General features: G+C 30.9%; 1 protein-coding gene across 2 annotated transcripts in view; it reads right to left on the bottom strand.

The window, feature by feature from the left end:
• Positions 1–12,742, bottom strand: part of LOC131806354 (venom dipeptidyl peptidase 4-like) — a 372,031-nt gene that overhangs the window by 286,926 nt on the left and 72,363 nt on the right. The window lies entirely within an intron of this gene.

Raw genomic sequence — 12,742 nt, 5'->3', positions numbered from 1 at the left:
TATATCAAATGCAGCTCAGAAATACATTTGCCAAATTTTATCGAGATCGGTTCAGATTTGGATATAGCTACCATATATAACTTCGTCCGATTTACCGTTTATTGTGCACCAAACGTCTAATATTTGTCCAAATGAGATGGAATTTGGCACATGCGACCGAATTGAGTCTAGAAGCTAGTATGCAAAATTTGGTGAAGATCGGTTCAGATATAGCTATAGCTCCCATATATATTGTTCATCCGATCTGTTGTATTTGTTACCCACAGCCGTAATATGCACTCTGTAACAACGATATTCAGGGAAATATATCAAATACAGCTCAGAAATATCTTTGCCAAATTTTATCGAGATCGGTTCAGATTTGGATTTAGCTCCCATATATATCTTTATCTGATTTAGAATTAATTTTGCACCAAATGGGTAATACAAGTCCGAATTTAAAAGATACAAATGCTTCGGCGTATTTAGTCCTTTAAATTTTGAATTATAATTATAATCATAGGGTGTATGATTGAATTCTCCCATAAAAACTTTTACTTGTTATGTGGAGCTCAACTAAATTAGCAAAGTGGTGTAGGGTATCATAAAATCGGCCCCGCCCGACTTTAGGACTTTCTTTACTGGTTGTATTTGTTTCTGAAAAAAAAAAAATTATTTAAGAACTCTCGTTTGTGGTCCTCTGAGTCCTTGAAGATTTTTTAAAATTCTTCTTCGAAAAATAAATTTTGTGACCTTCTGAGTGACAATAATCTGAAAAAATCACCGCTTGTTGCCTTCTGAGTCTTTGAAAAACCATTCTATGAAAATCCCTCTAAGTCCTTTAAAAAATACACTTTTGTGGCCGCCTGAGTTCTCTTTAAAAAATTTAAAAATTATTATTATAAAATCCATGTCCATCCTTCAAAATCCTTCAAAAAAGTACACAGAAGTGTCCTCAAAAATATACTCATCAGATTTCTATTTTTGTCACCTTTTGGATCCTTTAAAAATATTCTCCTTAAATCCATATTTAAAAGTCCTTGAGAAAAAATCGTTTTAAAAATTTCTGAGCTCTTTTTCGTTACGAATCTATGTTTGTGGCCTTCTGAGCCATTAAGAAATCTTTCTTTAAAATCTACCTCTCAAAGTCCTTTAGATATTTTTTTTTTTGATCATTTTAAAGATTTTTTTGGGTCATTTTAAAGATTTTCCATTAAAGAAGTCAATGTTTGCGGCCTTCTGAGTCCTTCAAAAAAACTGTTTTCGCCTTCCGAAACCTTGAGAAATTCAAAGATCTACGCTTGTTCCGGTTGGGAGTCCTTGAGAAAAATGTCTTATGTCCTTCTTCAGAAAAATCGTTTTATAAATTTGGTTGTCTTCTGAGCTCCTTCTCCTTAAGAATCCATGTTAGTGGCCTTCTGAGCCATTGAGAAAACTTTCTTTAAAACCTATGTTTGCCGTCCTCAAAAGTCCTTTAGATATATATTTTTTTTTAATTCGCTTGTGGCCTTTGAGTCCTGGCAAAATATTCTTTAAAAATCCACATTTGTGTCCTTCTAAGTCCTTCAGATATTTCTCTCTTAAAAATCCACGTTTGTGAACTTTTAAGTCTTAAGAAAAACTTCTTAAAAAAATCTTCCATGTTTGTGGTCTCCGGAGTCCTTGCAAAAATTTTCTTCAAAAATCCACGTTTTAAGCCTTCTATATCCTTCAGAAAATTTTCTTTAACAATCCGTGTTTATGCCATTCTGAGTCCTTAAAAAAATGTCCTTAAAAATTCGCGTTTGTGGCCTTCTGAGTCCTTGAGGAAACTTTCTTTTAAACCCACGTTTGTGACTTTTAGAGCCTTTCTGAAATATATCTATAAAAACCACACATTTGTGGCCTTCTGAGTCCTTGAGAAAACTTCCTTTAAAAATCCACGCTTGTAGTCTTCAGAATTCTTGAGAAAATTGCCGTTTAAAATCCAAGTTTTTGGCCTCCTGATTCCTTAGGAAATTTTTCTTCAAAAATCCACCTTTGTGACCTTCCGTGTCCTTTGAGAAAATTTTCTTTGAAAATCCACACTTGTGGACAATTTGAAAATCCACGTTTGTGAACTTCTAGTTCCTTGAAAAATCTTCCTTAAAAACTCCATATTTGTGGTCTCCGCAGTCCTTGCAAAAATATTATGCGAAAATCCACGATTTTAGCCTTATATATTTTTAAGGAAGATTTTTTTAACCATCCATGTTTATGCCATACTGAGTCCTTAAGAAAAATTTCCTTAAAAATTCACGTTTATGGCTTTCTGAGTTCTTGAGAAAACTTTCCGTAAAAACCATGTTGTGACCTTTAGAGTCATTCTGAAATATATCTATAAAAACCACACATTTGTGGCCATCTAAGTCCTTGAGAAAACTTCCTTTAAAAGTCCACGCTTATAGTCTTCTGAATTCTTGGGAAAATTGCCTCTAAAAATTCAAGTTTTTGGCCTTCTAATTCCTTAGGAAATTTTTCTTCAAAAATCCACGTTTGTGACCTACCGTCCACGCTTGTGAAACATTTTCTTCAAAAATCCACGTTTGTGACCTACCGTCCACGCTTGTGAAACATTTTCTTCAAAAATCCACGTTTGTGACCTACCGTCCACGCTTGTGAAACATTTTCTTCAAAAATCCACGTTTGTGTTCTTCTGAGTCCTTTGGAAATTTGTCTTCAAAAACCACGGTTGTGGCCTTCCGTGCTTTTGATATAATTTTCTTTGAAAATCCACGCTTGTGGTCTTCTGAGCCCTGGAGAAAATTTTCTTTAAAAATCGACGTTTGTGGCATTCTGAATGTTTTGGCCTTTTGAGTCCTTGAGGAATTTTTTTTCCAAAAATCCATGTTTTTTTTTTCAAAAATCCACGTTTGTAGCCTTTTGAGTCCTTTGGAAATTTTTCTTCAAAAATCCACAGTTGTGGTCTTCTGAGTCCTTGAGAAGATTTTCTTTGAAAATCCACGCTTGTGGTCTTCTGAGTCCTGGAGAAAATTTGTCTTACAAAATCGGCGTTTGTGACCTTCTGAGTCCTTGAGAAAATTGTCTTTGAAAATCCACGTTTATGACCTTCTGAGTCCTTGAGAAAATAGTCTTTAAAAATCAAAGTTGTTGGCCTTGTGAGTCCTTGAGGAATTTTTCTCCAAGAATCCACGTTTTTTTGCCTTATTAGTCCGTGAGCAATTTCTTCTAAGAATCCACGTTTTTTTTTTTTCCTTGAGACAATTTTATTTTAAAATCCACGTTTTTTTTTGCCTTATGAGTCCTTGAGATTTTTTTAATCCACGTTTGCGGCCATCTAAATCGTTCAGAAAATCTTGTTCAAAAATCGACATTTGTTGTCCTTTGAGTTCTTCAGAATTTTTTTCTTTAAAAATCCACATTTGTCCTGTTTTGAGCCTTAGAGAATTATTACCATGTTTAAGAACTTCTGGGACACTAAAAATATTTTTTAAAAAATATACGTTTGTGGCTCCTCGAATAATCTGTGAGAGAGTATTTTTCAATAAACCACATTTGCGGCCAAAAGTCCTTAAAAAAAATCCTGGTTTTTGCCCTGAGTCCTTGGAAAATATTGCTCCAAATTACCATTCAGCGACCTTCTGGCTCCTTCAGAAAATATTCTATAAAAATCCTTGAAAACTTTATTTTTAAATATTAGAAAATATTTGTCCAAATTCCATTCTAGTGACCTTTTAAATGCTTGAAAAATTATTCTCAAGAATCCAAGCTTGTGACGTCCATTGTTTTTTTTTTTTTTCGCTGTTAAATAGCCACTGTTTTTCGAACCTCACATTAATTTAAACAATTTATCTTAATTTATGTATGGCCGCAACAATTTAGGGTTTTTTCACTCTCTCTCGACATTTTACATCACTCCAAACCACGAGGCAAAAAAAAAAAACAAAATCAAAATTACTGAACATGGTCCAGAAAAACGCAATTGCTAAATCATCATAAAGTTCTGGTGCGTGTGTGTTTGTATATGTGTGAGTGTGAAAAATTTTTTTATTCAAAACAATTTCGATTCATGACGGTCATTAAAATTGCACGCCCTCACCAAGGCGACCAACTAACTAACTGACTGGCCAATTGGGTAGCAGACTAACTGTTACTGACATTTAGCCTACCCCCTCTAGCCCACCGCCCTGAACCAGAAAACTAATGGATATTTCATTGGCATAAATTACGCATAAAATTGAAGCGAAAAATTCACACCAGCACGCACCAAAAACTCTCCGGCATGTATTGCAATATATGTATGATTTGTATAGAGGCGACAGGGTGTAGGGGGAAGGGAGCTGGAGACAGCATTAAAATGGGATAGTGAAAATGAGGAAATTTATATAGGGAAATGGTGTGGAGTGGGAAGGAATGAACAAAAAATAATTTTTCAAAATTTTTAAAGCATTTATTTCAGAGGATCATTAAGGATACAAATGCGGATTTTTAAAGGACTCACAGAAACGTGATTCAGAAACGTGAATTTTTTAAAATATTTTCCAAGGACTTAAAAACGTCGATTTTTCAAGGACCAACATTCAAACAATGATTTTTTAAAAAATATTTTTCAAGGACCAGCAGTCCTTACAACGTAAATTTTTCAAAGAATATTCATCAAGGACCAGCAGTCCTTGAAACGTGGATTTTTTAAAGAATATTTGTCAAGGACCAGCAGTCCTCGAAACAATAATTTTTTTTAAAGAATATTTTTCAAGGATCGGCAGTCCTTGAAACGTGGACTTTTTAAAGAATATTTTTCAAGGACCAGCAGTCCTTGAAACGTTGATTTTTTAAAGAATATTTGTCAAGGACCAGCAGTCCTTGAAACGTGAATTTTTTAAAAAATATTTTCTCTAGGACCAGCAGTCCTTGAATCGTGGGTTTTTTATAAAATATTTTTCAAGGACCAGCAGTCCTTGAAACGTGAATTTTTTAAAGAATATTTTGGATGGATTTTTAAAGAATATCTTTTAAGGACCAGCAGTCCTTGAAACGTGAATTTTTTAAAAAAATATTTTTTCTAGGACCAGCAGTCCTTGAAACGTGGGTTTTTTAAAAAATATTTTTCAAGGACCAGCAGTCCTTTAAACGTGAATTTTTTAAAGAATATTTTTCAAGGACCAGCAGTCCTTGAAACGTGAATTTTTTAAATAATATTTTGGATGAATTTTTAAAGAATATTTTTCAACGACCAGCAGTCCTTGAAACGTGGAATTTTAAAGAATTTTTTTCAAGGACCAACAGTCCTTGAAACGTGGATTTTTTAAAGAATATTTTTCAAGGACCAAGAGTCCTTCAAACGTGGATTTTTTAAAGAATATTTTTCATGGACCAAGAGTCCTTCAAACGTGGATTTTTTAAAGAATATTTTTCATGGACCAACAGTCTTTCAAACGTTGATTTTTTAAAGAATATTTTTCAAGGACCAGCAGTCCTTGAAACGTGGACTTTTTAAAGAATATTTTTAAAGGACCAACAGTCCTTCAAACGTGGATTTTTTAAAGAATATTTTTCAACGACCAGCAGTCCTTGAAACGTCGATTTTTTAAAGAATATTTTTCAACGACCAGCAGTCCTTGAAACGTGGATTTTTTAAAGAATATTTTTCAAGGACCAAGGACCATCCAACCAATAACCATGGATTTTTAAAGAACATTTTTAAAGGACCATCCGACCAATAAACATGGATTTTTAAAGAATATTGAAACGTGGACTTTTTAAAGAATATTTGGATTTTTTAAAGAATATTTTTCAAGGACCAACAGTTCTTCAAATGTAGATTTTTAAAGAATATTTTTCAAGGACCAATAGTCCTTGATACCTGGATTTTTTTAAAGAGTATTTTTCAAGGACCAACAGTCCTTCAAACGTGGATTTTTTAAAGAATATTTTTCAAGGACCCACAGTCTTTCAAACTTGGATTTTTTCAAGATTATTTTTCAAGGAGCAACAGTCCTTCAAACGTGGATTTTTTAAAGAATATTTTTGAAGGACCAACAGTCCTTCAAACGTGGATTTTTTCAAGATTGTTTTTCAAGGAGCAACAGTCCTTCAAACGTGGATTTTTTAAAGAATATTTTCAAGGACCAGCAGTCCTTGAAACGTGGATTTTTTAAAGAATATTTTTCAAGGACCAACAGTCCTTTAAACGTGGATTTTTTAAAGAAAAATTTTCAAGGACCAACAGTCCTTCAAACGTGGATTTTTTAAAGAATATTTTTCAAGGACCAGCAGTCCTTGAAACGTGGATTTTTTAAAGAATATTTTTCAAGGACCAGCAGTCCTTGAAACGTGGATTTTTTAAAGAATATTTTTCAAGGACCAGCAGTCCTTGAAACGTGGATTTTTTAAAGAATACTTTTCAAGGACCAACAATCCTTCAAACGTGGATTTTTTAAAGAATATTTTTCAAGGACCAACAGTCCTTCAAACGTGGATTTTTTAAAGAATATTTTTCAAGGACCAACAGTCTTTCAAACATGGATTTTAAAGAATATTTTTCAAGGACCAACAGTCTTTCAAACATGGATTTTAAAGAATATTTTTCAAGGACCAACAGTCTTTCAAACATGGATTTTAAAGAATATTTTTCAATGACTCACAAACGTGATTTTTTTAAAGAATATTTTTCAGGGCCCCTAAAACTTATTTCTAAGTCCACTTGTTTAAGAAAAATTTTGCAGGACTTATCCTTTATATTTTCCTTCGTATCCTTAAAAAATTCCCAATATTTTTTATTTTATTTTTCCATTTCCATTTTGCCTCCAATTATGATCACGTAACGGATTATGTGAAAACTTTTTTCTTCTTCGCAATCCTCCACCTCAATTTTCAAAATCTAGTTAGCAAAAGTTCCACAATGCCGCGTATCTTTTTGTTTTCCAAACTCGTGCTAAACTATTAAATTCAGGACTTTTTGTTACCATTCCATTTTTGGTATTTAGAGGCCAACTACTACGTTGCCATACACAGGATGCAAATAAGTTGTCCTTTTTGTAGTTTCTTCTTTTGCAATGGAAAACATGTCGCATAAGTTTATGATATTTGCGACAAATACAAAATACCAATGCCAGGATATTTGCAGTAGCTTGGGCAAAAGATTGCAAGGTTAGCAAACAGGCAATAAGAGGGATTCGAGAGATTGGAGGTTTATCCTTTTGTTTTGAGACTTTTATTAGGCTTGTGATTTTGTTGTTAATATGTTTTTGTTGTCTTTGTTGGAAAAAATTTCTTTCCGAAGAGGAAATTATGGGAGAGCTAAGAAAAGATTTCTTAAGGATTAAAATCTTGTGGCCTTGAGCGACCCTAAAAAATAACGTCTAAAATATTCACGTTTGAGTCTTTACAGTTTTTGACCTTAAGACACTTTAAAAATTTATCTTAAAAAATCCACGTTAATTGTAATTTGAGATCTGGATTTTTTTCCTGAAAAATTGAAGTTTGTGGCTTTGGTGGTTCTTTTAAAAAAAACTTAAAAATTGGGTTTAAGTCCTTAAAATTTTCCCTCTAAAAAATCCACTTTGGTAGGACAAATATTTCAAAGGTATGTGTTGCTGGGTTTGGAGGTCCACAATTTTTGCCGTTTTAAAGGTCATTCTTCTCTTACTTTTTTTTTTTTTTGAGAATTTTTTGGCAAGGATATTTTTCTAGGATTAAGAAGAGCTCATATATTTATTTAAGATAAAAAATGAAGGACCCTAAAATTAAACGATTTATGAACTTGAAATACATAATAATGGCGATTTTTAAAGAAAGAATTTCAAGGAATCATTGGGGCAAAAAAAGGATTTTAAAAGAAAAATTGTCTAGGACTCAGACATATATTTGGAAAGAAAAAAAATTATTTGTAGCTCAAATGGGATTTAAAATAATATTTAAAAAAGACTTCCAAATTCTTAAAATTTTTTTTTTATAAAAATCGTTTTGGGTCAATAAAAAACACATTTGTGGCCTTCTGAGTACTTGATAAAATATTTTTTAAAAATTCCAGGGTGGCGGACTTCTGAGTCTTTAATAAAAATGTCTTTAAAAATCCTTCTGAGTGTTGAAAAAATAAGAGGTCTTTGGCATTCTGAGTCCTTAAAAAATATTCTTAAAAAACCAAGTTTGTGGCCATCTGAGTCCTGGAAAAAATATTCTTTAAGAAAATTTAGATTTGTAGCCATATGAGTTCTTAACAAAATTTGCTTCAATAATACACGTCTTGTAACTTCTTGAGTCCTTGAAAAAAAATCTTTGAAAAATCCACCTCTTTTGCATTTTGAGTCCTTAAAGATATTCTTTAAATATCTTCCTGAAATTTTGAAAATTGTTTTTTGAACTCAATTTGGAAAACTATTTTACAAAAATCATGTTTGGGAGCTGTTAAGTCCTTGAAAAAATATTTTTAAAAAATAACGTTTGTGGCCTTTAAAGTCCTTGCAAAAACAGTCTTTAAAAATTCCACGTTTTTGGCATTCTGAATCCTTGAAAAATATTCTTTAAAAATCTTCCTGAGATTTTGAAAAATGTTTTTTTTTTTAATCCAATTTGGAAAACTATTTTACAAAAATCATGTTTGGGAACTTTTAAGTCCTTGAAAAAATATTTTACAAAAATCACGTTTGAGACCATTAAAGTCCTTGCAAAAATAGTCTTTAAAAAATCCACGTTTGTGGTCATCTGAGTCGTTGAAAAAATATTCTTTAATATGTTGACCTTTGTGGCCTACTGTGTTCTCAAAAAAATTTCACGTCCTAGACATTCAGAGTCCTTGAAAAAATATTCTTTAAAAAATCCAACTTTTGGGCCAATCTGAGTCCTTGAAAAAAAAAAATCAATAATGCTGATTTGTATATTCTTTAATATTCTTTAAAAATCCTTCTGAGTCCTTAAAAAATATTCTCTAAAAATCTTGCTGAGTCCCTGAAAAAAAGTCTTTAAATCTGATTTTGTGATGTTCTGAGCCTTTAAATATTTAAAAACAGATCACGTTTGGGATATATTAAGTCCTACAAAAAATATTCTTTAAAAAATCCAAGTTTGTGCCAATCTGAGTCATTGAAAAAAATCTTCTAAAATGCAGATTTGTAGTCTTCTGAGTCCTTGAAAAGCTATGCTATTAAAGTCCTCCCGAGTCCTTAAAACTATTTTTTAAAAATCCTTCTGAGTCCTTAAAAACAATTCTTTAATAATCTCCCTGAGTCTTTGAAAAAAAGTTTTTAAATCTGATTTTGTGATGTTCTGAGACTTTGAATATTTAAAAAAATCACATTTGGGACCTATTAAGTCTTACAAAAAATAATCTTTAGAAAATCCAGGTTTGTGGCCAATTAAGTTCCTGAAAAAAAATCTTTAAAAATACACGTCTGTGGCCTTCTCAGTTTCCAAAAAAAATATTAAAAAATTCATTCTGAATCCTAGAGAAAATATTCTTTGAAAATCCTTTAAAAGTCCTTAAAAAATATTCTTTAAAAATCTTTCTAAATCTTTGAAAAAAAAAAAATCAGATTTTGTGATTTTCTAAGCCGTTAAAAAAAAATTCCTTAAAAACACGTTTTGGACTTTTTAAGTCTTTAAAATCCCATCTGAGTGATTGAAAAAATATCCGTAAGAAAAATCGACGTATGCGGCCATCTGAAACCTTGAAAAACAAATATTCTTAAAAAAATCCAAGTTTTTGGCCATGTGAGTCCTTGAAAAAAATATCCTGAAAAATATTTTTTTAAAATTCAAATTTGTGGTCATATGAGTCTTAGAAAAATTATTCTTCAAAAAAAACCACGTTTGTGACCTTCTGAGTCTTTAAAAATCCTTTCTAAGTCCTTAAAAAATATTCTCTAATAATCTTCCTGAGTCCCTGAAGAAAAGTTTTAAATCTGATTTTGTGATGTTCTGAGTCTTTAAATATTTAAAAAAATCACGTTTGGGACCTATTAAGTCCTACAAAAAATATTCTTTAAAAAATCCAGGTTTGTGGCCAATTAAGTCCTTAGAAAAAAATCTTTAAAAATACACGTCTGTGGCTTTCTCAGTTTCCAAAAAAAAAAATCTTAAAAAATTCATTCTGAATCCTAGAAAAATATTCTTTGAAAATCCTTTAAAAGTCCTTAAAAAATATTCTTTAAAAATCTTTCTAAATCTTTGAAAAAAAATGTTTTTATATCCGATTTTGTGATTTTCTAAGCCTTTGAAAAAATTATTTAAAGTTTGGGACCTTTTTTAAGTTCTTTCGAAAAAAAGTCTTTAAAAATACACGACTGTGGCCTCCTCAGTTTCCAAAAAAAAGTCTTAAACAATTCATTCTGAATCCTAGAATAAAATATTTATTAAAAATACACGCATGTGGCCATTTGAGTCCTTGAAAAAATGTTCTTAAAAAATCTATGTATGCGGCCATCTGAGACCTTGAAAAACAAATATTCTTTAAAAATCCAAGTTTTTGGCCATGTGAGTCCTTGAAAAAAATATCCTGAAAAATATTTTTTAAAAATTCAAATTTGTGGTCATATGAGACTTAGAAAAATTATTCTTCAAAAAATCCACGTGTGTGACCTTCTGAGTCTTTAAAAATCCTTCTAAGTCCTTAAAAAATATTCTCTAACATTCTGAATCCTAGAAAAAATATTCTTTGAAAATCCTTTGAAAGTCCTTAAAAAATATTCTTAAAAAATCGTTCTAAATCTTTGAAACAAAAAATGTTTTCATATCAGATTTTGTGATTTTCTATGCCTTTGAAAAAATTATTTAAATAAAAAACATTTTGGGACCTTTTTTAAGTCCTTTGAAAAAATTATTCTTAAAAAAATACACGTTTGCGGCCATCTGAGACCTTGAAAAACAAATATCCTTTAAAAATCCCAGATTTTTGCCATGTGAGTCCTTGAAAAAAATATCCTGAAAAATATTCTTTAAAATTCCAAATTTGTAGCCTTATAAGACTTTGAAAATTATTCTTCAAAAAAAAATCCACGTTTTTGGCCTTCTAAGTGTTCTTGAAATTTTTTCTTTAAAAATTCAAGTTTGTGACCATTTGAGTCCTTGAAAAAAAAATCTTTAAAAAATCAAGTTTATGATCATTTGAGTTTAAGTCCTTGAAAAAAAATATTCTTTAGCGTTTCATCTGAGACCTTGAAAAACAAATATTCTTTAAAAATCCAAGTTTTTGGCCATCTGAGTCCTTGAAAAAAATATCCCCAAACATATTCTGAAAATATCCAAAATTGTGGTCATATGAGTCTTTAAAAAATTATTCTTCAAAAAAATCCACCTTTGTGGCCTTCTGAGTCCTTAAAAAATATTCTTTAAAAAAATCCATTTTTATGGCCATCTTTGTCCTTGAAAAATATTCTTTAAAAATTAAAGTTTATGGTCATCTGAGTCCTTGAAATTTTTTCTTTAAAAAATCGAGCATGTGATCATTTGAGTCCTTGAAAAATCTTTAAAAAATCAAGTTTATGATCATTTGAGTACTTGAAAAAAATATTTTTTTTAAACATCCAAGTTTGTGTCCTTTGGAGTTCTTCAAATAAAATTTCCTCTTTCTAAGTCCTTTAAAAAAATATTCTAAGAAAATCAACTTCCTTTGAGCCCTTGATGAAATATTCTTAAAGAATCTCTATTCCGAAAATCGTCTTTAAAAATCCTTCTGAGTCCATTAAAGGATATTATTATTTTAAAATCTACTTTTGAAGACTGCTGAATACTTTAACAAAAAATCTTCTTTTTGAGTCCTTTTAAAAATACTCTTTAAAAATCCTTCTGAGTCCATTAAAGGATATTATTTTAAAATCCACACTTAAAGTCTTCTGAGTCCTTCAACAATATGCTGTAAGGATCCCCATTATGGCCTTCCAAATTCCCTGAAATATTCTCTTTACTTTGTGCCTCAGTCCTGTTCCTTGAAAAATTATAGCTCATATCCTTTTGGAAACTTTGAAAATCGTATCTGGCCTCCTGGGTTCTTAACAAATGTTTCTTTAAAAATCATTCTGGGCCCTTAAAAAAAATATCCCCAAAAATATTCTGAAAAAATCCAAATTTGTGGTCTTATGAGTCTTTGAAAAATTATTCTTCTTCAAAAACATCCACGTTTGTGGCCTTCTGAGTCCTTAAAAAATATTCTTTAAGAAAATCAATTTTTATGGCCATCTGTGTCCTTGAAAAAATATTCTTTAAAAGATTCAAGTTTGTGGCCATCTTTGTTCTTGGCATTTTTTCTTCAAAAATTCGAGATTGTGACCATTTGAATCCTTGAAAAAAAATCTTTAAAATTTAAAATTTATGATATTTTGAGTACTTGAAAAAAATATTTTTTTAAACATCCAAGATTGTGTCCTTTGGAGTTCTTCAAAAAAAGTTTCCTCTTTCTGAGTCCTTTCGAAAAATATTCTAAGAAAATCAACTTCCCTTGAGCCTTTGATGAAATATTTTTAAAGAATCTCTTTTCCGAAAATCGTCTTTAAAAATCCTTCTAAGTCATCAGTGTCCTTGAAAAAATATTCTTTAAAAAATTCAAGTTTATGGTCATCTGAGTCCTTGAATGTTTTTCTTTAAAAATTCGAGTATGTGAGCATTTCAGTCCTTGAAAAAAATCTTTAAAAGGTCAAGTTTATGATCATTTGAGTTTAAGTCCTTTGAAAAAAATATTCTTAAAAAAAATTCACGTTTGAGGCCACCTGAGACCTTGAAAAACAAATATTCTTTAAAAATCCAAGTTTTTGGCCATGTGAGTCCTTGAAAAAAACATTCCCAAACATATTCT

Source organism: Musca domestica, unplaced genomic scaffold (genome assembly GCF_030504385.1).
Source record: "Musca domestica strain aabys unplaced genomic scaffold, Musca_domestica.polishedcontigs.V.1.1 73, whole genome shotgun sequence".
Classification (NCBI taxonomy): Eukaryota; Metazoa; Arthropoda; class Insecta; order Diptera; family Muscidae; genus Musca; species Musca domestica.
This window is presented reverse-complemented; position numbering and strand designations above follow the sequence as displayed.